General features: G+C 42.2%; 1 protein-coding gene and 1 long non-coding RNA gene across 2 annotated transcripts in view; one reads left to right on the top strand and one right to left on the bottom strand.

Moving 5' to 3' along the window:
* BCAR3 (BCAR3 adaptor protein, NSP family member) overlaps positions 1-5382 on the bottom strand; it is a 221575-nt gene extending 216193 nt beyond the window's left edge. The window contains exon 1 of the mRNA XM_061411154.1: positions 5267-5382. The gene's annotated coding sequence lies outside the window, so the exon portion shown is untranslated. The remainder of the gene's footprint in view (positions 1-5266) is intronic.
* LOC133245321 (uncharacterized) lies at positions 202-5163 on the top strand. Its single transcript, XR_009735636.1, has 3 exons — positions 202-829; positions 1568-1703; positions 4962-5163. It is a non-coding gene; the product is annotated as an uncharacterized LOC133245321 (long non-coding RNA).
* Positions 5383-27728: the final 22346 nt, after the last annotated feature.

Genomic DNA, 27728 nt, shown 5'->3' with positions numbered 1-27728 from the left:
ATATAAGGAGACATTGCAGTATCTCAATCTCTGGGAGGTGTTTTTCTCTCTAAGTTTAACCACTACTTTTTGAGTTTAACCCTACTAGCAGCCAGAATGGGTAAAATCAACATTAAGAGTTTTTTTCTGCTTTCTGAATCTATACAAAGAGAAATTATTTCTATTTTTTTCCTTGTAATGACACTTAATCAGGTTTGGAGAATTCCCCTGGTGCAGAAATTCTGAAGCGCTTTCATATCTATGGACTGAGGGTCCCAGAGGGAGGCCAGTCAGCAGGGTCCCTTCAGGAGCTCTGTCCACCTCAAGGTTCACTGGGAGTTATTTGATGAGGACATCAAGAACATAGCTGAGCTACAAGATGCCAGATTAAACTCTGACATCCAAAAAGAGAACAGGGGCAGCATGCCCCCCATTTTTTTCCTGGGGAGGCCTCTTGTGGGGCCTGGGATTTATCCTGGAACAGTAATGGATTGTGCTGTCCAGGCTAATGAGAAAGAAAGAAGAAAGACTTTTGAGCAAGATGCTGGGAGGTGTCTTAATTGTCCCTTGGCCCAGATTCCACTCGGAATCCATCCCAAGTCTTTGGCAAAAGAAGATTATAAGCTGAAACAGCAAGAGAGCCCTTTGCAGCATCTCAAGAGCTGTGACCTTGGTGGGGGAGAGCCTGCCCCATCCCAGGTGGGCATCACAAAGGAGGCAGCATCAGCACCGGCAGAGGCAGTGATGGTCGACGCAGGCCACCTGCAAAGCAAAGTGTGGCTCTGACCCCAGCCTCAGGAAGACTTGAATTGTCACTACAAACTGTATGAGGTCCCTGGGACTCTTTCAGGTGAGAGCTGGGCTGTGCCTTCAGTGGGGTTGGAGTTCCAAGCCCACTGAAACTCAGTAGGGAGGGAGTTCAGAGTGTAAGATATTTTTGTTCCCACTATGTTGCCCCTTTCTGACTGTGTCCCTCAGACAGGCAACAGTTGGGGAGGTATTTTATACATGGATGGTATGTAAACTGACAACATCCCTGTGAACACATCAGAAGACATGAATTACCTGTCTTCAGAGAAAAAGAAACTAATGATTCAAAGGTTATCGATAATTTATCCAAACTCCATTTTGTAGGTGGACTGTCCATAAGCAGGTGACTGTTGGGAAGGGAGGCTATGGGTGTAAACCCCACCATACCCTCATTTTTCTAGATAATTAACAAATTGTTTCAGGACCACAGACAGCAGCAGATGAGCTCCAGCTAGGTGCTCAGCCCACCCCACCCCAATCTGGTTCTTCTTTGCCAATGGTTGTCATCTCTGGTCCTTTACACCCCACTCAGGCTCTCAGCAGAAGCTCTGAGGACCTTCTGAGGACCTTCTGAGCATGTGCAGAGAATGGCTTAAGACCACTGTACCTTTAGCACCGAAATGAGAAATCAGTTGTCTTTATTGCCAAGTCCTGTCCTCATCCAGTACTAATAACACTAGGTAATGCTTATTAAGTACTTAATATATCCATGTTCTGTATCCTCATTTTATCCTTACAACTCTATAAGGTTAATTCTATTTTTATATCCATTTTATAGATGAGGAAACTGAGTCACAGAAAGAGGAAGTTATTTTTCTGAGGTCACGAAGGCAGTCTGGTTCTTGAGCCCATCTCCATTGCCACTCTGCCATGATTGTGTTCTTGAACTTAAGATGCAGGATGAAGGCAAAATGGTAAGAAACATGAAACTTCGTAGGCCAACTTGGCCCGGTAAGTCATCAGGGACCTGGAAAAGCCATCTGCTGTAATGCTTTGGACTTGGGAGTTCTGTTTCCTATTAAGATTCTGTCTCTTAGTATCCTGCAAAAACTGGGGCAGGTTATATAACTTCTCTGTGCAGCTATTTCCTTCCCCAGTGGAACAACTAAGTGGACCTGGCATCACGGGTGGATTTGGAATAAGTTAAAATACGCCAAAGCTGTTAAGGAAGAGAAGTCAGGAATTAGAATGTCTGTTCAGTTTTGTAAAGTGTGTGGTCTTCTGGCCTAGATGACAGAACCACTGACTTTTAGAACTTTCAGTGCTTGCAGATCTTAGAGCCTATGTTCAATATTATTGGGGTGAATGCTTCACCCAACACAAGTATCCTTCTAACTACACTCCTGAGACAGTGCTGGGGCCCTTCAGAGCCAGGAGGCTCTTTAAGTCACCAAGAAGCCATCTCTTGTCTTCAGGGTATCCTTCCTCCACCAAATGTACCCAAACGTAGCACGTCATAGCAGTCTCCACTGCTGCTGCTTACATTGTACCATGTCTGCCTCGCTCCTACCAGAATCTAACCCTGCCCTCTGGGGAGGCTTGAGTAAATCAAATCCCACTGCCCAAGGCAGTCCTGGCATGAAGGTGAGCTCTGATGCTCTCTTTTCCATGCTAAACCATTTCAGCTTCTTCAACTGACATTCAACCTCATTTCTACCACCCTCGCCATCCTTATTACTCTTCTCTGAGTACACTTGGTTTGTCAATTGTTCCCCCAGCCTTCCGTTGATTCTCCGAATATTTCCTGAGTGCCTTCCATGAAGACAGCAGATGCTGAGAATGCACGGAAAAAGCATAGTCTGTCTTGAGGAGCTCACTGTCTTGGGATAGGAGGGTGGAGTACTCTTAAGGAATTGCAATATAGTGTGGGAAGTGCTATGACAGGGGCAAACCCTCTGAAAGTCCAGAGGCTGGGGAAGCTGACGGGTGGAGAGGTGTGTGTGTGTGTTGGAAACTGCACTCTAGATGGGGGAGAGAGAGGGAGAGGAGGCCAGTTCTGGGAACTGCTTGTGGTTTGGAACTACAAGACTCAGGGTTGAGGGTTGTGGGTCAGTGGGGGGATAAGAGATAGGCTTGAGATCAACAGGGATCAAATCATGAAGGCCATGGTATGAGACTATTCTGAGGGCAATAGGGAGCTCCTGAAGGTTTGTAAGCAGGAGGGTAACACAATCGAATTTAGTTTTTAAGAACAATCACTCTGATTTCTAAGTTGGAGAGTGTATTGGAGGTAGATGTGAAACTGGAGGCAAGTGGTGTCATTGCCAGGTCAGAACAGAGCACAGCAGAACTCTGACCTCTGACCTTATTCTGGAAGCTGAGTTTCTATGGAGGCTGCCTGCAAATGTGAACTATACTGGTAACCACAACTCACTCCTGTTTCATGTTCAGGGGTACTAAACCTTTTCAAAAGGAACAGCAATGATAGCTTTTCCCCAGCATCTATCTTTGCAGCCAACTTTTAAAAATTTAATCTTATCAGTTCAGCCCCTCCTTTAGGATTATTGAAATCTTTGTGCATCTTAATTCAACCCCTTCATCTTTATTTAAGGGGAAATACTGAAGGGCTTGCCAAAGAGCACGTGGGGTAATTAGTGGTGGAACCAATGCTGGACCCCAGTTTCCTGACTCTTAAACCAGGCACCCTGTTATTCCACCTCTCTAGGAAATTGATCTGTTTAGAGAAACTAGAATCCAGATTGACTAGCAGTCACTTGCATGAAAGAACAGGTCTTAACTTACAGGCCCCAAAGGCAGGAAGGGGAGACTCTATACCCTTTTCCAGTATTTCCTCTTATTGACTAAAATAATCCCTGAGTTAGAATCTACATTCAACAGGGATGGCATTATAGGTCTTCAGACAGCTGAAGGTCACAGTTGCTCAAACCCAATCATCCAGGCACATGACAATGTCAAAAAGCTTGAAAGAATTTCACAGAGTGAAAAAAATCTTACAAGCTAATGAATGCTTAACAAACGCTTCTCTATGGAACTGAACTAGTTCAGATTGTAAAAGCTGTTCGTGGAGACTGGACAGGTGATGGGAAATGGGACACCCTCTGTAGGGGAGAAGGGGAGGAAGCCAGCATACAGAAAGCTTCCCTGAATGAATGCCTAGAGAATCAGGGTCCTTCTCAATTAGGACCTAACCCCTTGGTCTCTGACAGATTTCTTACTGGAGCCCATGAGACCTGGAGACTGGTTTCCCTGGGCCCTGTGTATTAAAGTCTCTGACCCTCAGTCCTGGAACCTGCACAGACTATGTGCAAAGCCCTGTGCCCAGGTTATCCTGAGACCAGCGCATCCTAGGTTGGTCCATCCCCACTATCCAGCACCACACCTTCATTAGCTCTCTTCCTCTTTGTTTACTTTGCCTGGATGTTAATGCTTTACCACTTTTTAAAACAGAACTGACCTCTACGTCTGACCTGCTCATTCTGCATCTCCTCTGAGAACTCATAGGACCTCCACCCTTTCCCCAGACTCAACCCTTTCCCCACAGTCTCATCGCTCACTTGAATCCACACCTCAAGTTCCGCTAGAGCAATGCTTTCCTAGTATCCCCTGTTGTGAAGCCAAATGCCATTATAGAAACTTCAGACTTGTCAGATGAGCAAGCACTTTACTGCTCCCTTCCCAACAAACATATGCTTATCTTTGAATAACTGTAGATCAGCCAAATTTCACCAAGGTAGTTAAGAGCAATGAGGAAGAATTCCAAAATTGGAATTGTTCAATTCCACTCTTCAGGGAGAGATTGTAAACAAACCTTTTATCTACTTTTCACATAACAGACACCATAAGTATTTTTTTTTTTTAAAGAGGAGAAACAAATCAAGTCATATGCATTTTGCTCTGATCCCTGGTCTTATTGTCCAAGCTGGAAAGGAAGCCCCACAGTATGGTCTGAGATGTTGACCATATCCCCAACCCTTTCCTTGTGGTCAGCAAAACCCTCTTCAGTGAAGCCTTGGCCTGAACTTATCCAGTTTGAGATGTGAAGCAAGAGCTTCATTAAAGCCATCAACTGGAGAATACTTTTTTAAAAGAGCATTTTCTATAGAATTCTATTTGGTTTCTCACACATCTTCAGTGACACCTGAAAAGCTTTGTTGAAGTGAAGTGTATTTGTCTGTGTCCGGGTTACTCAAATTGCCTCTCTTTTCTGCCAGGAAACTCTGATTTCTGGCAAGAGATGCCCACATGAAAAGAAAAGGCTCGCTGACACAGAGGACTTCCAGAGGATTAAACACAAGCCACAGTTGTTCTTTTTTTAAAAGAATGAACTAAAATAAAAGCTTACTCTGCTCACCCACACAAAATGCTGTTTTTAGAGAGGACACTTGGCACTGACTGCTCTTGGTCTCAGAGACATTGTCTACATTAGCATTTAGTGAATTAACTTTAAACACACCACCAACAGAACCACTGCTGCATCCAGGTGAGTCTAATACACCTCGGAAGCCAGCGCACCTACCTAATGACACGATGCCGAGGCTTCACCCCTCCTGAGCTGGGGCTTCAAACATGAGGGGACTCAGGGGGCATCCGCTTTCAACCACAGAGCTGGCGGTGCTGGCGTCTTCCCTCCTAGGGAACCAGGCGCACTCCTGACCACCCAGCCGCTGGGGAATCACAAGGTGATACCGTCAGGTCTGGAAGGTTTGCTGAGTGATTGCTTCATACCACAGGGTGCTTCCTGCCCCCAGCTAAAAGAATGAAGGAGGGGTTTCCTTCAAAAATGCAGATTTTCAACAAAATTCCTTTTCTCTGTGTGTACAAGATGGTGCATTGCAACATTATCTGTAAGAGGAAATAACTGGGAAAAAATGCTGCCAACTGGGGACTGAAATAAATGATGAGATTTCCATGTAGTGCAAAAAAAAAAAAAAAAAGAGAGAGAGATCCTGTATTTGCTGCTAAGGTCTCTAATGTATACTGTAAGGTGAAAAAAAAACAACAACAACAAACCCAGCAGATAGTACTTGCAGTAAGGTCCAATAGCATTTATTTTCGTATATGCTTAGAAAAAATGTGTACAGCGATTTGCAAGAAACTTGGAATAGTGGAGACCCTGGAAGTGGAACTGGGGCAGGAGGAGTGATCTGACTTTTTGGCTCGTTTTAGATTTTCTTTTTTACCTTGTGTATGCACTTAGTACAACTTTTAAAAATTCCTTCCTTGCCGAAAAGTATTTTGTCAGCTACATAGGAGCTTCCAAAAAAACAAAACTTCTCCATCATTAATCAAGCTGCAATGGATGAGTTTGAAAGGAGAAACTCAGTATCCTAGAAAAGTATACTGAACAGCAAATCTCAGTCAATTTGGGGAAGGGAGGTGTTGGCTTAGTTGCTCAGCCAACTCTTTTCGACCCCATATAGCCCGCCAGTCTCCTCTGTCTGTGGAATTTTCCAGGCAAGAATACTGGAGTGGGTTGCCATTTCCTTCTCCAGGGGATCTTCCTGACCCAGGAATCGAACCTGAGTCTCCTGTTTGGCAGGCAGATTCTTTACCACTGAACCACCTGGGAAGCCAATAGATATATAAATAACAGTAAAATAATGCTGCTGCTGCTGCTAACACTTCAGTTGTGTCCGACTCTGTGCGACCCCATGGACGGCAGCCCATCAGGCTCCCCCGTCCCTGGGCTTCTCCAGGCAAGAACACTGGAGTGGGTTGCCATTTCCTTCTCCAATGCATGAAAGTGAAAAGTGAAAGTGAAGTCGTTCAGTCGTGTCTGACTCTTAGCAACCCCATGGACCGCAGCCTACCAGGCTCCTCCATCCATGGGATTTTCCAGGCAAGAGTACTGGAGTGGGTTGCCATTGCCTTCTCCAAAATAATGTTAGCAAGTAGAAAGAGATGAAAGAGTAACAAAACAGTACATAAGATCACTTTATGAGGAGAGAGAGATTACTTCCGGTTGGGGGGAATCAGGGACATTGGCAGAGCAGGGGAGGTAGCATTTAAGCCAGAGCCTGAGTATAAATAAAAACTGAAAAATATTAATGAGATATAAATTCATCTGAATTTGAAATCAGATTCCCAATATATACAATAATTTCAAGTTTTAGGAAGATGTGAGGCAGAGGTTTTTTGGATATTCGTTGAACTAAAAGATGAGTAAAAATAGTTGAAAGCCTGAACATACACATGCTGCAAAAATGTATAAAAAATGTATAACTTCATCCTATGATAGTCTAACTTCTTTACAAAAATACTCCTTACTGAAGTGTAAATATTTTCCACACCAATTTCTCTGCAAGAATGAGGCATAACTTCTGGGGAAGGGAAGAATCTTCAGAAAATAGATTCTGATACTGCCTCAAGTTGAGAAACACTGAATTAATGTATTGCATTTTATTTTTATAATTGTATATGCTGGAAAATTTTAGCATATAGAAAAAACAGTATCGTGAACTCCCATATACCCAATACCAAGCTTCATTATTTAACAAGGCTAATCTTGTTTTATACCTAACCCATCCCCTACTCTCCTGACATCTTCCAAACATCATGTTGCTTTATTTGAGAGCATGTTTTTTCATTTTGTTTGTTTTTTGTTTGTGGCTACACTACGAGGCCAGGAAAGCTTAGTTCCCTGACCAGAGATTGAACCTGTGCCCCCTGCAGTGAAAGCGCAGAGCCTTAACCACTGGGCCAGCAGGGAAGTCCCTGAAGTTATGTATTCTTATATTAAGAACTCTCTCTTTTTTTAAACTTTACCACTATGCCATTAAGATATGTTTTTATTAAAATTTTAAATTTAATTTTATTGATGTATAGTTGATTTGCAATGTTGTATTAATTTCTGTTATACAGCAAAATGATTCAGTTATACAAATATATATTTTCCATATTCTTTTCCATTATGGTTTATCACAGGGTATTGAATGTATTTTCTTGTGCTATATAGTAGAGTCTCATTTAAAGATATGTTTTTTAAAACTTGCCAGTAACCCTTCTATATCATTAACTATCTAGTAAGTATTCAGATTTCCAGACAAGAGCTATATATGGGATTTGGTTGCTATGTCTACTATGTTCATAATTATTTAAAGGTTCTGCTTCTGTTTTTTTTTCCTTGCAATTTATTTGTTGAGGAAACCAAGTCATTTGTCCTGCAGAATTTCCCACATTCTGGACTTCACAGATTATACACCTGTGGAGTTTTTTAGCATGCTCTTCCATCCCTTCTGTTTTCTATAAATTGGTTCTTAGATCTAGACTTGGTCTGATTTGGGTCTAATTCTTTGGAATAATAGATAATGTCCTGTTTCACTCTGTGATCCTAACTGCCATTGATGACTATGATTGAATAGTATCCCTCACAAAAGATATGTTGAAATCCTAAACTTCATGCCCATGGAGGTAATTCAGGTTAAAATGAGACCCACATTAACCCAGCACTTATTAGAGGAGGAACATTTGAACACAGACTCAAGGAGGAGATGGTCATGCGACCACAAAGGCAGAAATCAGAGTGTTATATCTACAAGCCAAGGAATGACAAAGTTTGCCAACAAACTCCAGAAGACAGAACAGGAAAGGAAGGATCCTCTCATAGAGTCTGAGAGGGAGCATGTTCCTGCTAACACCTTGATTTCAGACTTTCAACTGCAGGACTGAGGGGCATTAAATTTTTTCTTTAAGCTACCCAGTCTGTGGTACTTTGTTATTGTAGCCCCAGGAAACAAATACTATCATCCTTGCCTAGAACCATTATTTCTTTCAGGACTTGTCAAATGGTGATATTCCTTCATTATTAGCTGGAAAACTTCTATAAAAAGAAACATCTCCTTCAGTACTATTTGAAATTCAGTTCAGATGGCAAAAGTAAGTAGCAGGTTTACTTGCCTATGTTCAGAACGGTAAGTTGGTTTCCTGGTGTCATCCAATGGGGGTTTGGGGTTGGCATTTTTTAGCATCATTATGAATATTATGAACTTTGAACATGATTCACATGTTTTAATTCTTTTCAGTTTCCATGTTTAAATTGTCCTATATGTGGTTAGTTAGAGGCTTGACAGGTTGGGCCTGAGTCCTTTTGACATGACTCCAGGAATTTCAGGTATGTTGTGATGGTCCAGGCTGATCATGTACATTGCCTGCCTCAGACCAGAACCATCCATCTCCTCAAGAAGCCCTGGTTCCCTTTCACGGGAAATAGTATCAAGGGACTAAACTGGCACTAAGGGTGCACATTCCATGTGACTGGTCCTTTTTTCTAGGCCTTTTCAGTGGACAGAACTAGGAAACAGACTCTTAAAATAAGAAAATGTATCAACAGTTCATACTAATATTTTCCACTCAAATTTAAGACTATACAGTGTTTACTACATTATTAAATTCTGTGTTTGCGTCTCTTTGTCTCTTCTGGTAAAATTCTTGGTTTCTTCTAACATTAACATAATTACTTACTTTATATAATATTATATATAATATTACTTTATAATAATTTCGGAATAATAATACCAATATCATTACTAATATTTTACTCTGTTAAAAATCTCTTGAGGGGCTTCCCTAGTGGTCTCATGGTAAACAATCCACCTGCCAATGCAGGGGACATGGATTCAATCCCTGCTGCAGATCCTACATCCCTTGGAGCGAATAAGCCTGTGCACCCCAACTGCACAACTACTGAAGCCCTCACATCCTAGAGCCTATGCTCCATGACAAGAGAAGCCACCACAATGAGAAGTCCTTGTACTGCAACTAGAGAAAACCTGCATGCAGCAGTGAAGACTCACAGCAGCCAAAAAAAAAAAAAAAAAGAATTAAATTTTTAAAACTCTCTTGAAATAATTCCTCTTGGTTGGCCACCAACTCAATATAGAGTTTAAAACATTTTATTTTGATTTTAAGGAATTGCCTTTTTCAATTTTGATTTAATTTAGTCTATATTTTATGTAAATTATTCCCATGAATCCAAAATCAAACCTACAAGACAAGGTATATTCCAAATCTAGCTTTTAACCATGTCATTTCCTAGTTTCCTCCATCCTTCTATAGATAACTGTTTAAAAATTTGTGACTTCTATGTTTTTTTTTTAAATGAGGCAAAATGAGTCAACAAAGACTTTAGTGAGGTGACTTTACATATAAGTGAAGATCTTAGTGAATTTTTATCAAATATACACACTTACATAGGCTGATCAAGATAAAATATATTTCCATCACCCCAGAAGGTTACCTTGTCCCCACTCCAAGTCAACTGAGAAATCCTGGAAATAGCTACCATCTGATTCCTACACCAGTGATTAGTTTTGTTCATTCTTGACTTTTATGTAAATGGAACCAACCATACAGAGTGCACTCTCATGCCTGGTTCAGTTAACACGACATGTCTGAGAATTATTCATGCTGATGTATCAGTTCATTATCTGTTCTTGCTGAACAGTATTTCATTGCATGAATGCACCATGATTTATTTATCCTTTCATCTTTTCTGGATTGTGTTTAGATTGTGTCTGATAGGAATAAAGCCGCTAAGAACTTTCCCATAGAAGTCATCTTTTTGTGGATATTACTATTCATTTCTCTTGGATGTGTACTTAGAAGTGGAGCTGCTGGGTCATAGGAAGTGGTGGTCTGGAGCCAGCTTGTACAGCTTGGGGCCAGTAATGTGCATTTCTTCCCAATTCTACTTTCAATGACTTCCCATTGGTAGCTTGAAATCAGCCAAGGAGGAAATATTTATCCCAAGGGGGAAATATTTACACCATGGAAATAGGCAAATGCTATAAATCAGGACTTCCTTCTCCTCCACCCCCAAAGCCAATTGTTAAATGTTTACAAGCACACTACTAGCTACAAGGAAGTTACATAAATTTATTAGAAACAACTAATTTCCCAAATGGTTCTATCATTCATATTTCCACCAGAAGTGCATAAGTGTTCGTATTGTGCCTCATCTTAGCTAGCACTTGGTATTCAACTCAGTTTTAAAAATTTTAGCCATTAGGACGGATAGGTGGTATTTTCTTATTGTAATTTTTACTTTCTTGATGACTAATGATGTTCACTATCTTTTCATTTGCCTATTGGCCTTTTGATGTTTTGGTATGTTGACGCTTTGTCTTCTGATTTGGCTAAATTTACTTATTAGTTCTAGTGGTTTACTTGGAGATTCCTTTAGGCAAAGGACCAAATGTCCTTATACACAATCACATTATATGCTCTATTCATTATAAGCTTTATTTCTTCATTTCCAATCTTATATCTTTTCTTTTACCTTATTGCATTAAAAAAATAAGTACTGCATATGTTTTTTAGACAAATTGTAGCATACCACACATGCTTTAATTCATCTTGCTTTTTTCACTTAACTCTATATCTTACAGCATTTTATACCAGAATATAGACAGAATAGTGCTTTTTATAAAATTGTTTTGGGAATTCCTTGGCAGTCCAGTGGTTAGGACTGTGCTTCCACTCCAGGGAGCATGGGTACAGTCCCTTGTCAGGAAATTAAGATCCCATAAGCTGCATGGCCAAGAAATAAAATTATTTTACCAATTTGAAAAGTTGTGGCAACACCCCAAAGAACTCACAAAAATTATATGCTATATGGAGATAAATCAATAAGATCTCAGAGATTTATTTCTTGGACCTTCCATATACTGGCTGGCTGATTTTCTTCAGGTATAGTAATCTGTTGACAACTTGATAAGGTCTAGTTATGGGAGATAAGAGATCCTTCTGTCCTGATTGAAGGGTTAGAAATTTACATAAGAGAATGTGTCCTCCTCTGTAGTCATAGCAACCCACCCAGTGTCATCAGGCTGTCCTTGGCAACCCTACCATACATCCAGTTCCATTTCATTGTTTCAGTACTCATGTTTCAAGAACATTCATCCTCTAACTCTTAGAGCAATGCAGAGACTACATACTTCATCCAATTCTTACATCCATGTTCCTCAAATGTATCTATAAATGAAGTGTGGTCTGCGAAACTTCTTGGACTTAGCATTTGTATACAATAGAGGAAAACAACAGAATGGGAAAGACTAGAGATCTCTTCAAGAAAATCAGAGATACCAAAGGAACATTTCATGCAAAGATGGGCTCGATAAAGGACAGAAATGGTATGGACCTAACAGAAGCAGAAGATATTAAGAAGAGATGGCAAGAATACACAGAAGAACTGTACAAAAAAGATCTTCACGACTCACATAATCACGATGGTGTGATCACTGACCTAGACCCAGACATCCTGGAATATGAAGTCAAGTGGGCCTTAGAAAGCATCACTACGAACAAAGCTAGTGGAGGTGATGGAATTCCAGTGGAGCTATTTCAAATCCTGAAAGATGATGCTGTGAAAGTGCTGCACTCAATATGCCAGCACATTTGGAAAACTCAGCAGTGGCCACAGGACTGGAAAAGGTCAGTTTTCATTCCAATCCCAAGGAAAGGCAATGCCAAAGAATGCTCAAACTACTGCACAATTACACTCATCTCACACGCTAGTAAAGTAATGCTCAAAATTCTCCAAGCCACGCTTCAGCAATATGTGAACCCTGAACTTCCTGATGTTCAAGCTGATTTTAGAAAAGGCAGAGGAACCAGAGATCAAATTGCCAACATCTGCTGGATCATTGAAAAAGCAAGAGAATTCCAGAAAAACATCTATTTCTGCTTTATTGACTATGCCAAAGCCTTTGACTGTGTGGATCACAATAAACTGTGGACAATTCTGAAAGAGATGGGAATACCAGACCACCTGATCTGCCTCTTGAGAAATCTGTATGCAGGTCAGGAAGCAACAGTTAGAACTGGATATGGAACAACAGACTGGTTCCAAATAGGAAAAGGAGTTCGTCAAGGCTGTATATTGTCACCCTGTTTATTTAACTTATATGCAGAGTACATCATGAGAAACGCTGGACTGGAAGAAACACAAGCTGGAATCAAGATTGCCCGGAGAAATATCAATAACCTCAGATATGCAGATGACACCACCCTTATGGCAGAAAGTGAAGAGGAACTCAAAAGCCTCTTGATGAAAGTGAAAGTGGAGAGTGAAAAAGTTGGCTTAAAGCTCAACATTCAGAAAACGAAGATCATGGCATCTGGTCCCATCACTTCATGGGAAATAGATGGGGAAACAGTGGAAACAGTGTCAGACTTTATTTTTCTGGGCTCCAAAATCACTGCAGATGGTGACTGCAGCCATGAAATTAGAAGACGCTTACTCCTTGGAAGGAAAGTTATGACCAACCTAGACAGCATATTCAAAAGCAGAGACATTACTTTGCCAACAAAGGTTCGTCTAGTCAAGGCTATGGTTTTTCCTGTGGTCATGTATGGGTGTGAGAGTTGGACTGTGAAGAAGGCTGAGCACCGAGAATTGATGCTTTTGAACTGTGGTGTTGGAGAAGACTCTTGAGAGTCCCTTGGACTGCAAGGAGATCCAACCAGTCCATTCTGAAGGAGATCAGGACGACAGAGGATGAGATGGCTGGATGGCATCACTGACTCAATGGACGTGAGTCTCAGTGAACTCTGGGAGTTGGTGATGGACAGGGAGGCCTGGCGTGCTGCGATTCATGGGGTCGCAAAGAGTCGGACACGACTGAGCAACTGATCTGATATACACAAATATGTGTATGTATATATGTGTATACATACACACCCATCTGTGGGAATAATTTTCCATCTAGACCACTGTAATCTTGCTGAAAAACATAGGGTATTACATTTAGGCTTCCAATTTGGTTGGTCGGATGCAACTCAGACAGAATCCTGTATCTAGCACTGCAATCCAGCCCCCTTTGAGCACCTAAAAAGTGGATGGAGCCATACAGCTATCTAAGTTTTAAACGGAAACACCCTTTAGTACAGCAATTTCACCTATGTAAGTTTACTGCTTCACAAACATGCAGCATGTATACGTTCAAGGGTTCATCACAACATTATTTGTAATAGAAAAAGAAATTCTGGAATAACCTAAAGGTCAGTAGGTAGAAGACTGGTTAAATTATGGCTCATCCATAAAATGGAAAACTATGCAGATGTTTAAAAGAATAATAACTGTCTGAATGTACTGTTGTGGCACATTCTTTAAGATAAATTGATTTTGAAAAGCAAGGTGAAAAAGAACCACTATAATACGATCACATGGGTATAAGCTTGAAAGGAGATAAATTATAGAAAAACAGATCTGAATGTAGTTATGTATGTGGGTGAAAAGTGAAAGTGTTAGTCATTCAGTCATGTCTGACTCTTTGCAACTCCATGGACTGTAACCCACCAGGCTCCTCTGTCCATGGGATTCTCCAGGCAAGAATACTGGAGTGGGTTGCCATTCCCTTCTCCAGGGATTCAACGCAGGTCTCCTGCATTGAAGGCAGGTTCTTTACTGTCTGAGCCACCAGGGAAGCCTATCAGTTCAGTTCAGTCGCTCAGTTGTATCTGACTCTTTGCGATTCCATGGACTGCAGCACGCTAGGCCTCCCTGTCCATCACTAACTCCCGGAGTTTACTCAAATTCACGTCCATTGAGTCAGTGATGCCATCCAACCATCTCATCCTTTGTCATTCCCTTCTCCTCCCGCATTCAATCTTTCCCAGCATCAGGGTCTTTTCCAATGAGTCAGTTTTTCACATCAGGTGGCCAAAGTATTGGAGTTTCAGCTTTAGCATCAGTCCTTCCAATGAATATTCAGGACTGATTTCCTTTAGAATGGACTGGTTGGATCTCCTTGCAGTCCAAGGGACTCTCAAGAGTCTTCTCCAACACCACAGCTCAAAAGCATCAATTCTTCAGCACTCAGCTTTCTTTATGGTCCAACTCTCACATCCATACATGACTACTAGAAAAACCATAGCTTTGACTAGATGGAACTTTGTTGGCAAAGTAATATCTCTGCTTTTTAATATGCTGTCTAGGTTGTTCATAGCTTTTCTTCCAAGGAGTAAGCGTCTTTTAATTTCATGGCTGCAGTCACCATCTGCGGTGATTTTGGAGCCCAGAAAAATAAAGTCTGTCACTGTTTCCACTGTTTTCCCATGTATTTGCCATGAAGTGATGGGACCAGATGCCATATGCAGGTAAAGGCACTTCCATTTCTGGAGGGTTACGCTATGTTAATAGTGTAATGGGGGCCTGGGAAGGGACCAAACCTCTAGCAAGAGGAACCTCTAGCAACTCTTCTTGGTGGTGAAGAGTTGGGTGGTTGGAGACAGAACTGCTGCCTCTATGAGCCTGCAGTACCTTCACCTGTCTGTTGAACATGCCCCATGCTCTGGGCACTTCTCCACTAGCACAGGCCTGTGTAGCACAAGAGCACAACATACAATGAATAGTGTGGCAGGCGCTTTGCTAAGTGTTTGACCTCTACTGCCTCATCCTCGAAGCTCGCCTAGAGACTACTGGTCTCTTCCATAAGGAAACTGATCCTTTCATGGGATCATTAACTTGGCCAGAGTCACACAGCTAGGAGTGTGGGAGCTGGAGTCCACTCTGCTTGTCTCTTGTTGCAGCTCTGGCTTTACCCACGACTCCCACCTCCTGCTCCGTTTCTAGGCACCTGGCATTTCCAGTTCTTCCACTAGGTCCCACTTTTCTAGTCTCTGAGACTTGCACTGCGATACACTTTTACCCAACCCTTCCTTGCTCAGTTAACTCCTGCTCGTCCTTCAGCATCCTATTCAGATATCATTCCTCAAGGATGGGATGATCATCCTCCTCAGAGCCTTTCTGAAGGTAGTTCCTCCCCTGTTTCCCTTTACCTGCTATCATAGAATCAGAAGTTCAAACTTCCCTGGTAGTCCATTGGTTAACACTCTGACCTTCCACTGCAGGGGGCGTGGGTTTGATACCTGGTTGGGGAATTAAGATCCCGCATGCAGTGTGGTGTGGCCAAAAAGATAAAATTTAAGGGGCTTCCCTGGAGGCTCAGTGGTGAAGAATCCGCCTGCCAATGCAGAAGACATGGGTTTGATCCCTGATCCAAGAAGATCCCACATGCCTCAGAGCAAGTAAGCCCATGTGCCACAACTATTGAGCCTATGATCTACGGCCCAGGAGCCACAACTATTGAGCCCATGTGCTGCAACTACTGAGCCCATGGCACCCTAGAGCCTGTGCTCCAAAATAAGAGAAGCCACAACAATGAGAGGCTTGTACCAGGGAGTAGCCCCTGCTTGCCACAAGAGAAATGCCTGTTCAGCAATGAAGACCTAACACAGCCAAAAATAAATAAATTTAAAAAAAAAATCACATGTTCAATTATCAGTATGCCCACAACCTGTGCTCAACCTGGGCTCTTAGGGGAGAGGAGGTTGTCTGACTGTCTTAGTTATTAAAAACCTCAAGTCCTGGTAATGGGTCACGGTAGAGTTTCGATTTTCTGACTCTGATGTATCTCTTGGCCGAAATCAAAAAAGGCAGTTTAGGAGGAATGGCAAGATGGGGGGAAGGAGTGGCCAAAACCAGCAGCCGAGTTTCTAGTAATCAGATTTAATTGTATAAAACTTTGAAAGAGACAGCGTAGCTGTGAATTTTAGGCAACCCACTTTTGCTTAGGAGACAGAGTGCAGAGAGACTACTCAAGGGTTAACAGAACCATCAACAGGGCAACAACTTCTAATTGAGAGATGAAAGCCCTCAGGGCCTGTAAACAGCTGGAAGGCCACTCTGCCTGTGCTCACTATCCCCATTCATCCATCCATTTTTTTTCACAAACATTCACTGAGCTCTGCTCTGAGCCCTGGGAAAGAGGACCAAGAAGAAGAGAAAGCTCTTGACTCCAGGGGGCTGACAGTCTAGTGCAGTGTGCTCAGTCACTTAGTCATGTCTGAGTCTCTGTGACCCTCTGTGGACTGTAGTCCACCAGGCTCCTCTGTCCATGGAATTTTCCAGTCAAGGATACTGGAGTGGGTTGCTATTTCCTCCTCCAGGAGAACTTTCTGACCCCTAGGGATTGGACTTGCATCTCCTGCATTGGCAGGCAAAGACTGCATTGCAACGAGCCTGCATTGAGCCACCAGGGAAGTGGAGATGATAGTTAACTATTAAACAAATATAGAAGGTATCAGGCGGACATAAGCAGGATGAAGAAAATAAAGCAGGATAAGACAATTAGTGAGTGATACGAAGGGCTGTTTTGGGCACAGGGGTCAGAGAAACCCCCTCTCTGAGAGAAATCTGGGTGAAGAGGAAAGTGAGCTTCACACAAAATTGAGGGGAAAGGTGTCCCAGGGCAACATTAGTCATGTTGACAGAAGGTCATTAGAAACCTGACTCCTCCTTCAGCGCTTTTAAGTAACTGCTTAGTATTTAAGTTGTTCAGGAAATGAAGACACAGTCACAACACATAGTACTCCTGGGTACGGGCCAGGGGAATTGATCCAGGCAGCTGCCTCAGCGCCCTCTCACCCTTGCATCTGCATCAGGCCTCTCAATCCCACCATCCCCACCTCTCCTGCCTCCAGGAAGGGAACAACCTTACCCCAGCATTTCGTCTTGAATTCAAGGCCTTTTAATCCTGGGATGACTCATGTTCCTTTAGCCCTTGTCCTCCAGCTGAAATGCAAACCTCTCAGGACATGGCTCCTTACCCTCAGCCCTGCCTTGCTTCACGTCCTTCCTGCTGACCTCACCTCTCACCGCTCATGGGATTCCATCCCATTCTTCCTCAGTACCACCTCTGGGGCCCCACGAAAGGCAGACAACATCCTAGACCTCAGCCTTCCCTCCCTGAGGGCTTCTCAGCCTTCCTTTACCAACTTCTCCAGGGACAGCTGCCCATTCTTCTACTTCCTGTCCCAGTCCCCAACTGCTTTGCTTCTCCCCTCCTTTATAGAAAACTCTGGCCATCCACCCCTTCTCCCCTCTGCTTTTCTGGGTCTCCCATAATTGTTACAGTAAATCCCCTATATGTGAATGAGTTCAATTCCAAGAGTGTGTTTCTAAGTCCAGTTTGCTCTTAAGTCCAACAAAGTTAGCCTAGATATCCAACTAACACAGTTGACTGTATAGTACTGTACTGTAATAGGTTCATAACACTTTTTATACAAGTGAGACATGAAAAACAAATGAACACAAAAAATACAGAAAATACTTTTAATCTTACAGTCAGCACTTTGAAAAGAACAGTAGTACAGTACAACAGCTGGCATACAGGGGCATGTTTGCATCTTTGAATGTTCACAACTTGGAGGTTTGTATGTAGGGGACTTACTGTATTGAGGGATTGACTCAGAGTGTTTCTTGCACTCCAGCCCTCATCATTACCTAGGGAAATGTCAAAACCTGATTGATGATTCTCTTAAAACACAGGTCTCACAATTCTTTGGCTTTTTCATATGTAATGATTTTCAACTGCTCTCTACTCAGACACTAAAAGCTGGAAATGGTTCAAAACAGAAGCATAGAGACTGGAAGAGAAAATGACATTAGGTGTACAGGAAGCAAAGAGGAAGCAAAAACAAGATGGCAGAGCCAGGATTTTCTTTAGAAATAAGGTTGGGAAGCTCAAAAGTCCACAGTGAGGGTGGGTTTGACATGCTTTGAAGATCATGGCATCTGGTCCAATCACTTCATGGGAAATAGATGGGGAAACAGTAGAAATAGTGTCAGACTTTATTTTCTTCGGCTCCAAAATCACTGCAGATGGTGACTGCAGCCATGAAATTAAAAGACACTTACTCCTTGGAAGGAAAGTTATGACCAACCTAGACAGCATATTCAAAAGCAGAGACATTACTTTGCCAACAAAGGTCCGTCTAGTCAAGACATGGTTTTTCCTGTGGTCATGTATGGATGTGAGAGTTGGACTGTGAAGAAAGCTGAGTGCCCAAGAATTGATGCTTTTGAACTGTGGTGTTGGAGAAGACTCTTGAGAGTCCCTTGGACTGCAAGGAGATCCAACCAGTCCATTCTAAAGGAGATCAGCCCTGGGTGTTCATTGGAAGGAATGATGCTAAAGCTGAAACTCCAGTACTTTGGCCACCTCATGTGAAGAGTTGACTCATTGGAAAAGACTCTGATGCTGGGAGGGATTGGGGGCAGGAGGAGAAGGGGACGACAGAGGATGAGATGGCTGGATGGCATCACTGACTCAATGGACATGAGTCTGAGTGAACTCTGGGAGTTGGTGATGGACAGGGAGGCCTGGCGTGCTGCAATTCATGGGGTCGCAAAGAGTCAGACACGACTGAGCGACTGAACTGAACTGAACTGATGGGTGTTTAAATTTGGCTTAAAAATTTACTTGGTCTGGTCAGAAATGAGAGCATTTTGGTAATTTTGCTTCAGTTCAGTCGCTCAGTCATGTCCAACTCTTTGTGACCCCATGGACTGCAGCACACCAGGCTTCCCTGTCCTTCACCAACTCCCGGAGCTTACTCAAATTCATGTCCATCCAGTTGGTGATGCCATCCAACCATCTCATCCTCTGTCTTCCCCTTCTGCTCCTGTCTTCAATCTTTCCCAGCATCGGGGTATTTTCTAAACAGTTGACTCTTCACATCAAGTGGCCAAAGTATTGGAGTTTCAGCTTCAGCATCAGTCCTTCCAATGAATATTCAGGACTGATCTCCTTTAGGATTGATTGGTTTGATCTCCTTGCAGTCCAAGGGACTCTCATCTCCAACACCACAGTTTAAAAGCATCAATTCTTCAGCACTCAGCTTTCTTTATGGTCCAACTCTCACATCCATACATGACCACAGGAAAACCCATAGCTTTGACTAGACGGACCTTTGTTGGCAAAGTAATGTCTCTGCTTTTTAATATGTTGTCTAGGTTGGTCATAGCTTTTCTTCCAAGGAGAAAGCATCTTTTAATTTCATGGCTGTAATCACCATCTACAGTGATTTTGGAGCCCAAGAAAATAAGGTCTGTCACTGTTTCCATTGTTTCCCTATCTATTTGCCATGAAGTGCTGGGACCAGATGCCATGATCTTAGTTTTCTGATTTTTTTTTTTTTCTGCTTAAAAAGACATATTACTAAACATACAAGGAAGAATAAAATCCACTGAAATCTCACTATCACTAGCCATTGTTTGCTGAATAATAACATCTATTGAATTTTCAGAGCACTTTTGCACATTTTACTTCATTTTGATCTCAGAACAGTCCTATCTTGGCTCCCTGGTATGAAGCAGGCCCATTGTTTAGAAATCCAGACATCAGTGCATTGGCTTAACTGAGGATGGCGTCATCAAAAGGTCCTCTGGGGGCCCAGGGCAGTGAGAGCCAGTGGGAAGAGAAAGGTAGCCAGAGCCATGTGCAGAGCCATGGAGAAGAGAAGGCCCAGTTCTGCACAGTCCAGCTGACTGTCTAATGCAAAATAAATACCATGGCCATGCTTCAGTAAAACTTTATTCCTGGATACTGAAAATAGAATTTCATTTAATTTTTACATATCACAAGATATTATTACTTTTATTTTTTTCAACCATTTACAAATGTAAAAACCATTCTTAGCTCCAAGGTCATTCAGAAACATCCAGTGAGCAGGATTTGGACCATGGACCACAGTTTGCCAACCCCTGGCCTGTGTCAACACACCCATAAAGGAGCCTGACAGCTGGTACTCTGTTCACAGACTAGTAGTGATCAAAACAGCTGCCATTATGAACACTTGCTTTATGCCAAATGCTATGAATATGGTTTATATATTATCACTTAATCTTCATATAATCATGTAAATTATCCCCCTCCCTCCACTGTAAAGTGGCTATCTGCATGAGATCACACAACCGGTAAGGTTAGGAGATTCTCCCTGTCTACAAAGATTGTGCTCTGGACTAGTACGTAGAATGCCCTGTGCTAGCTCGTTGCCATCCACACATCTGGGTCTCAAGTCCTCTCACTCTACCTATCCATCCTTCTACATCTTCCTGATGTTTTGCTGTTTTAACCCTTATTTCACCTTCTCTTTGCTCCCCAACTTAAGATTTATCTTCTCCCTGACTTGGCAGTTATTCAGCTAGAAACCAGGAAATCCGTCTCTTCAACTTTATATAGATCCATGAGCTTGGGTCAGGAAAGCTCAAACCAGCATGAGGTGCCTTTCTTGAGGCCAATGGGAGGCAAAAGATGAGTTTCATCTAAAGCCCTTACAAAGTGCCTAGTGTCCAAGCCAGAAAAACTCAGACCAGTGTGAAGTCAAAGGGGAAAGGATCTAGGAGAGAGGGGCGCCAAAGATTAGGTCCTGTGTGGAGTTGGGAGGGAAGGGAAGCAAATTTAAGTCCAGTTTAAGTCCAAAATGGGTGAATGGGAAAGATATACCATGTTCTTGAATTGGAAGAATCAATATTGTCAAAATGACTATACTACCCAAGGTAATCTACACATTCAATGCAATCCCATCAAACTAACAAAAGCATTTTTCACAGAACTAACACAAAAGATCTAAAAATTTGTATAGAGACACAAAACAGCCTGAATAGCCAAAGCAATCTTAAGAAAAATGGAGCTTCAGGAATCAGGCTTGTTGACTAGACGACAGTACAAAGCTAAAACAGTATCTACTACATCAAAACAGTATCAATTCAGTTCAGTTGCTTATCATGTCCAACTCTGTGACCCCATGGACTGCAGCATGCCAGGCTTCCCTGTCCATCAACAACTCCTGGAGCCTGCTCAGACTCATGTCCTTTGAGTTGGTGATGCCATCCAACCATCTCATCCTCTGTCTTTTCCCTTCTCCTCCTGCCTTCAATCTTTCCCAGCATCAGGGGCTTTTCCAAGGAGTCAGTTCTTTGTATCAGGTGGCCAAAGTACTGGAGTTTTAGTTCCAGCATCAGTCCTTCCAATGAATATTCAGGACTGATCTCCTTTAGGATTGATTGGTTTGATCTCTTTGCGGTCCAGGGGACTCTCAAGAGTCTTCTCCAACACCACAGTTCAAAAGCATCAATTCTTCAGCATTCAGCTTTCTTTATGGTCCAACTCTCACATCCATACATGACTACTGGAAAAACCATGCTTTGACTAGATGGACCTTTGTTGGCAAAGTAATGTCCCTGCTTTTTAATATGTTGTCTAGGTTGGTCATAGCTTTTCTTTCAAGGAGCAAGTGTCTTTTAATTTTATGGCTTCAATCACCATCTGCAGTGATTTTGGAGCCCCCCAAAATAAAGTCTGTCACTGTTTCCATTGTTTCCCCATCCATTTACCATGTAGTCATGGGACCAGATGCCATGAAACTCTTCTGAATGTTGAGTTTCAAGCCAACAAAACAGTATGGTACAGCACAAAACCAGAAATATAGATCAATGGACTAGGACAGAAAGCCCAAACACACCTATGGTCAATTAATTTATAACAATGGAAAAAGCATCTTTAATAAATTGGCGCTGGGAAAACTGGACATCTCTGGACAACACAAAAATAAACTCAAAATGGATTAAAGACTTAAATGTAAGACTAGGTACTATAAAACTCTTAAAGGAAAATATAAGCAGAACACTGACATAAATCGCAGCAATATCTTTTTTGGGGCTTCTTTGGTGGTCCAATGGTTAAGAATCCTCTTTGCAATGCAAGGGATACCAGCCCAATCCCTGGTCTGGGAAGATCCCACATGGAGTAACTAAACCCCCACGTCACAACTACTGAGCCTGTGTGCCTACAACCTGCTGTGTTCCACAACAAGAGAAGTCACTGCAATGAGAAGTCCATGTGCAATGAAGAGTAGCCTTCACTCTTTGCAACTAGAGAAACCCCATGTTCAGCAACGAAGATCCACCGCAGCCAAAAATAAATAAATAAATCTTTTTTGATCCATCTCTTAACAAAAATACAAACAAAAATAAACAAATGGGACTTAATTGAACTCAAAAGCTTTTGCACAGCAAAGGGAACAATAAACAAAATGAAAAGACAACTCATAGAATAGGAGAAAATATTTGCAAATGATGCGACCAAGGGTTTAATCTCCAAAATTTACAAACAGCTCATGCAGGTCAATATTAAAAACAAACAAACAACCCAATCAAAAAATGGGAGAAGGCCTGACTAGACATTTCTCCAAAGAAGACATACAGATGACGAACACACACATGAAAAGATGCTCAAGATCACTAATTATTAGAGAAATGCTAATCAAAATTACAATGAGATATCACCTCACACCAATCAGAGTAGCTATCATCAACAAGTCTACAAACAATACTAGAGATGGTGTGGAGAAAAGGGAACCCTCTTACACTGTTGATGGGAATGTAAATTGGTGCAGGTACTGTGGAGAACATTAAGAAGATTCCTTAAGAAACTAAAAATTAGCTACCATATGATTCAGTAATCCCACTTCTGGGCATATATTCAGAGAAAAACAGTTCAAAAAGATAAACACACCCAAGTGTTCATTGCAGCACTGTTTACGATAGCCAAGACAGGACATGGAAACAACCTAAATACCCATCAACAGATGAATGGAGAGAGAAGAGGTGGTGCATATCTACAGTAGAATATTAGCCATCAAAGAGAATGAGATAATGTCATTTGCAGCAACATAGATGGACTTGGAGATCATCATAAAGTAAATCAGACAAAGACAAATATCATATGATACCACTTGTATGTGAAATCTAAAAACAAAAAATGATACAAGTGAAATTATTTACAAAACAGAAATAGACTCAGAGAACAAAGTTATGGTTACTAGTTGGGGAGTGTTGGTGTGGAGGGCAGATTGGGAATTTGGAATTTACATGTACACACTGCCATATTTAAAATAGATAACCGGAACTTGCCTAGTGGTCCAGGGGTTAGGAACCCACCTGCCAATGCAGGGCTCAGCTCAGTTCAGTTCAGTCGCTCAGTCGTGTCCGACTCTTTGCGACCCCATGAATCGCAGCACGCCAGGCCTCCCTGTCCATCACCAACTCCCAGAGTTCACTCAGACTCATGTCCATCGAGTCAGTGATGCCATCCAGCCATCTCATCCTCTGTCGTCCCCTTCTCCTCCTGCCCCCAATCCCTCCCAGCATCAGAGTCTTTTCCAGTGAGTCAACTCTTCACATGAGGTGGCCAAAGTACTGGAGTTTCAGCTTTAGCATCATTCCTTCCAAAGAAATCCCAGGGCTGATCTCCTTTAGAATGGACTGGTTGGATCTCCTTGCAGCAATGCAGGGTATATGAGTTCAATTCCTGGTCTGGGAAGATTCTCACACGGCATGGAATAGCTAAGTCTGTGTGTCATAACTACTAGATCTACACACCATAGAGCCTGGGAGCCACAACTACTAAGCCCACATTCTGCAGCTACTGAAACCTGCATGCCTAGAGCCTATACTCTGCAACCTGAGAAGCCACCACAATGAGAAGCCCACACATAGTAATGCAGAGTAGCCCTTGCTCACTAAAACCAGAGAAAGCCCATACATAGCAACAAAGACCCAGCACAGTCATAAATAATTTTTTTTAAACAAACTACTACTGAAAAAATTAAAATAGGTAACCAACAAGGATGTACTGTGTAACACAGGGAACTCTGCTCAATACTCTGTAGTAACCTGAATAGGAAAAGAATTTGAAAAAGAACAGATACCTGTTATGTATAACTTAATCACTTTGCTGTACACTTGAAACTAGCACAATATTGTTAATCAACTCTACTCCAACATAAAACTCAACAAATGGATAGATAGATGGATGGATGAAGCAGAGAGCTCCAAGGCTACCCTTCAACTGTGGTCAGCTTTTAAGAGCACTGGACAGGCAGGTCTGGCTTGAAGGTGCATGGTCAGAGCAGAGAGGCTCATCTTGGGATTCCCCTTCTGGGAGAAGCAGTGTTCCTGGGCACCACTCTGCACCTTCAGCTCCACTGTCATTGATCCAGGGCTAGAGGAATGTTTCCTGGATGTGTCTGGATGAAAATATCCATGTACTATAGAAAATTAGAGCTCAGTCCAAGCAAGGCTGATATCTAAGGGGCATTTTTGATGGTGCTGACACTGGGGTGGAGAGCTATTTGGTTCCAGAGAAGGCAGCTCATTTTGAGGCCAGTCCCCAGACAGCAGAGTTCAGTGCTGGGTGGAGAGGGATTGAGCATTCATGGAAAGACTCCAGGCCCAGCAGAGAAAGTGCAGTGTCAGGAAATCAGTGCTGAAGTCCACTACCCATAAGTACTCAGCAATCATTCCAGAAGATCAGGAGGGACAGCCCCCTCTGGGGTCATCAGTTTCCAGGAGAAGCCAACTCGAAGGGGTGAGACCCCCACTGGGCTCCCAGGCTTGGAAGGCAGTGAGGACCTCAGAAAAAGACAGGCTGTCTTAAATAATACCCCCAAGTCCCAAGCCTAAAGGCTAGTATAAGATTAATAAACTTAACTATAAACTTTAAGCACTTCTGTTTATCAGAAGAACCATGGGGCTTCCCTGGTAGTCTAGTGGTTAAGAATCTGCCTGTCAGTTGAGGGGGCACAGGTCGATTTCTGGTCAAGGAAGATTTCACAAGCCTCGGAGCAACTAAAGCTATGAGCCACAACTTCTGAACCAGCACTCTAGAGTCCAGGAGCCACAGCTGCTGAGTCCATACGCTGCAGTTACTAAAGCTTGTGAGCCTAGAGCCCGTGCTCCGCAACAAGAGAAGCCAACACGATGAGAAGCCCACATACCACAGCTAGACAAAGCCTGTACACAGTAACAAAGATCCAGTGCAGCCAGAAAAAAAAAAAAAAAAACAATTAAAAAAAGAACCATGAAGAAGTGAGAAGACAAGCAACAAACTGGGAGAAGATATTTGCAACATATTCAACCAACAAAGGGCTGATACGTAAAATATGTAAAGAACTCCTAATCAATGCTATTATCTATAAAAGGGTAAAACAGGTGAATAAGCAAAATCTAAGAAGATTGATAATATCAGAGGATGTGGAACATTCTGCTCTGGCAGAGTGTAAATTAGTTTAGCCACTTGGGAAAATAATTTAATATCATATAATAAAGTTGAAACTTGCAACCCACTCCAATATTCTTGCATGGGAAATCTCTTGGACCCAGGGGCCTGGCAGGCTGCAGTTCATAGGGTCGCAAAAGAGTTGGACATGACTTAGTGACTAAACAATAACAACAAAAGTTGAAACTACAAATGCCCTATCATCTAGGAATTGCCTCCTACCCTAAGCTAGAGCTTCTCACCCTCGGTATGATTAACATCTTGGATCAGATAATCCTTCGTTATAAGGGGCTGCCCTGAGCACTGTAGGATATTTAGCAGTATCCCTGGCTTATGCCCACTAGATGCTGGAAGCAAAGCCACTACCATTAGTCACAGAAACCAAAAATGTCTGGAATATTTGCTGAACATTTCCTGACGTTGCTAAAAAATCACCCCTGGTTCAGAACCACTATCCTAGGCTCTTGTGCACGAATAGAATTCTATAAGAATGTTCACAGCAGCACTGTATAACAAAAAGCATAACACATAAGAAAAAAGACTGGAAAAAATATGAATATCCAACAAGAGGATGGACAACTAAATCATGGTCAACAAATGCAATGAAATATTACACAGTTCTAAAAATGAATAAACATCTCCCAACAATAAATGACTCTCATGATTGTTGGGGAAAACAAAGATGTAGGAGAATGTGTTTAGTATGCTAAACCTGTATGCAGGTCAAGAAGCAACAGTTAGAACCAGACATGGACCAATGGACTGGTTCCAAATTGGGAAAGGCTGTATGTTGTCACCCTGCTTATTTAATTTATATGCAGAGTACATCATGAGAAATGCTGGGCTGGATGAAGCACAAGCTGGAATCAAGATTGCTGGGAGAAATATCAATAACCTCAGATATGCAGATGACACCACTCTTATGGCAGAAAGTGAAGAGGAACTAAAGAGCCTCTTGATGAAAGTGAAAGAGGAGAGTGAAAAAGTTGGCTTAAAGCTCAACATTCAGAAAACTAAGATCATGGCATCCGGTCCCATCACTTCATGGCAAATAGATGGGGAAGCAGTGGAAACAGTGGCTGATTTTATTTTTCTGGGCTCCAAAATCACTGCAGATGGTGATTGCAGCCCAATTAAAAGACTCTTACTCCTTGGAAGGAAAGTTATGACCAACCTAGATAGCATATTGAAAAGCAGAGACATTATTTTGTCAACAAAGGTCTGTCTAGTCAAGGCTATGGTTTTTCCAGTAGTCATGTATGGATGTGAGAGTTGGACCATAAAGAAAGCTGAGTGCTGAAGAACTGATGCTTTTAAACAGTGGTATTGGAGAAGATTCTTAAGAGTTGCTTGGACTGCAAGGAGATCAAATCAATCAATCCTAAAAGAAATCAACCCTGAATATTCATTGGAAGGACTGACGCTGAAGCTCCAAAACTTTGGCCACCTGATGTGAAGAGCCAACTCTTTAGAAAAGACCCTGATGCTGGGAAAGATTGAAGGCAGGAGGAGAAGGGGATGACAGAGGACAAGATGGTTGGATGGCATCACCAACTTGATGGACATGAGTTTGAACAAGCTCTGGGAGATGGTGAAGAACAGGGAAGGCTGGTGTGCCTTCATGGGGTCACAAAAATTTGGACGCAACTGAAAAACAACAAATATTTAATATCAATATTTCTATAAAGTTTCAAGCATGCAAAATCAGGGCTTCCCTGGTGGTCCCATGGTTGGGAATTTGCCTGCCAATACAGGGGACATGGGTTCTATCTCTTCTTTGGGAAGATTCCATGTGCCATGGGGCAACTAAGCCTGAGTGCCACAGTGTTCCCGCAACAAGAAAAGACTCGCAATGAGAAGTCCACGCACCACAACAAACAGTAGCCCCTGCTCACCACAACGAAAGAAAGCCTGAGCACAGCAACAAGGACCCAGCACAGCCCAAAGTAAATTAAATAAATTTTAAAATAAATTGAAAATAAAAATAAAACATGCAAAATCAAATAATATTTTATTTATGCAGTACCTACATTGATAGTCCAGTAGGTGGTACTTCCCCAAAAAGTCTGCAAGAGT

The sequence above is a fragment of the Bos javanicus genome, chromosome 3 (assembly GCF_032452875.1).
Source record: "Bos javanicus breed banteng chromosome 3, ARS-OSU_banteng_1.0, whole genome shotgun sequence".
In the NCBI taxonomy this organism is placed as follows: domain Eukaryota; kingdom Metazoa; phylum Chordata; class Mammalia; order Artiodactyla; family Bovidae; genus Bos; species Bos javanicus.
Note: the sequence above shows the minus strand (reverse complement) of the source record. Positions and strands in the feature narration are given on the sequence as shown.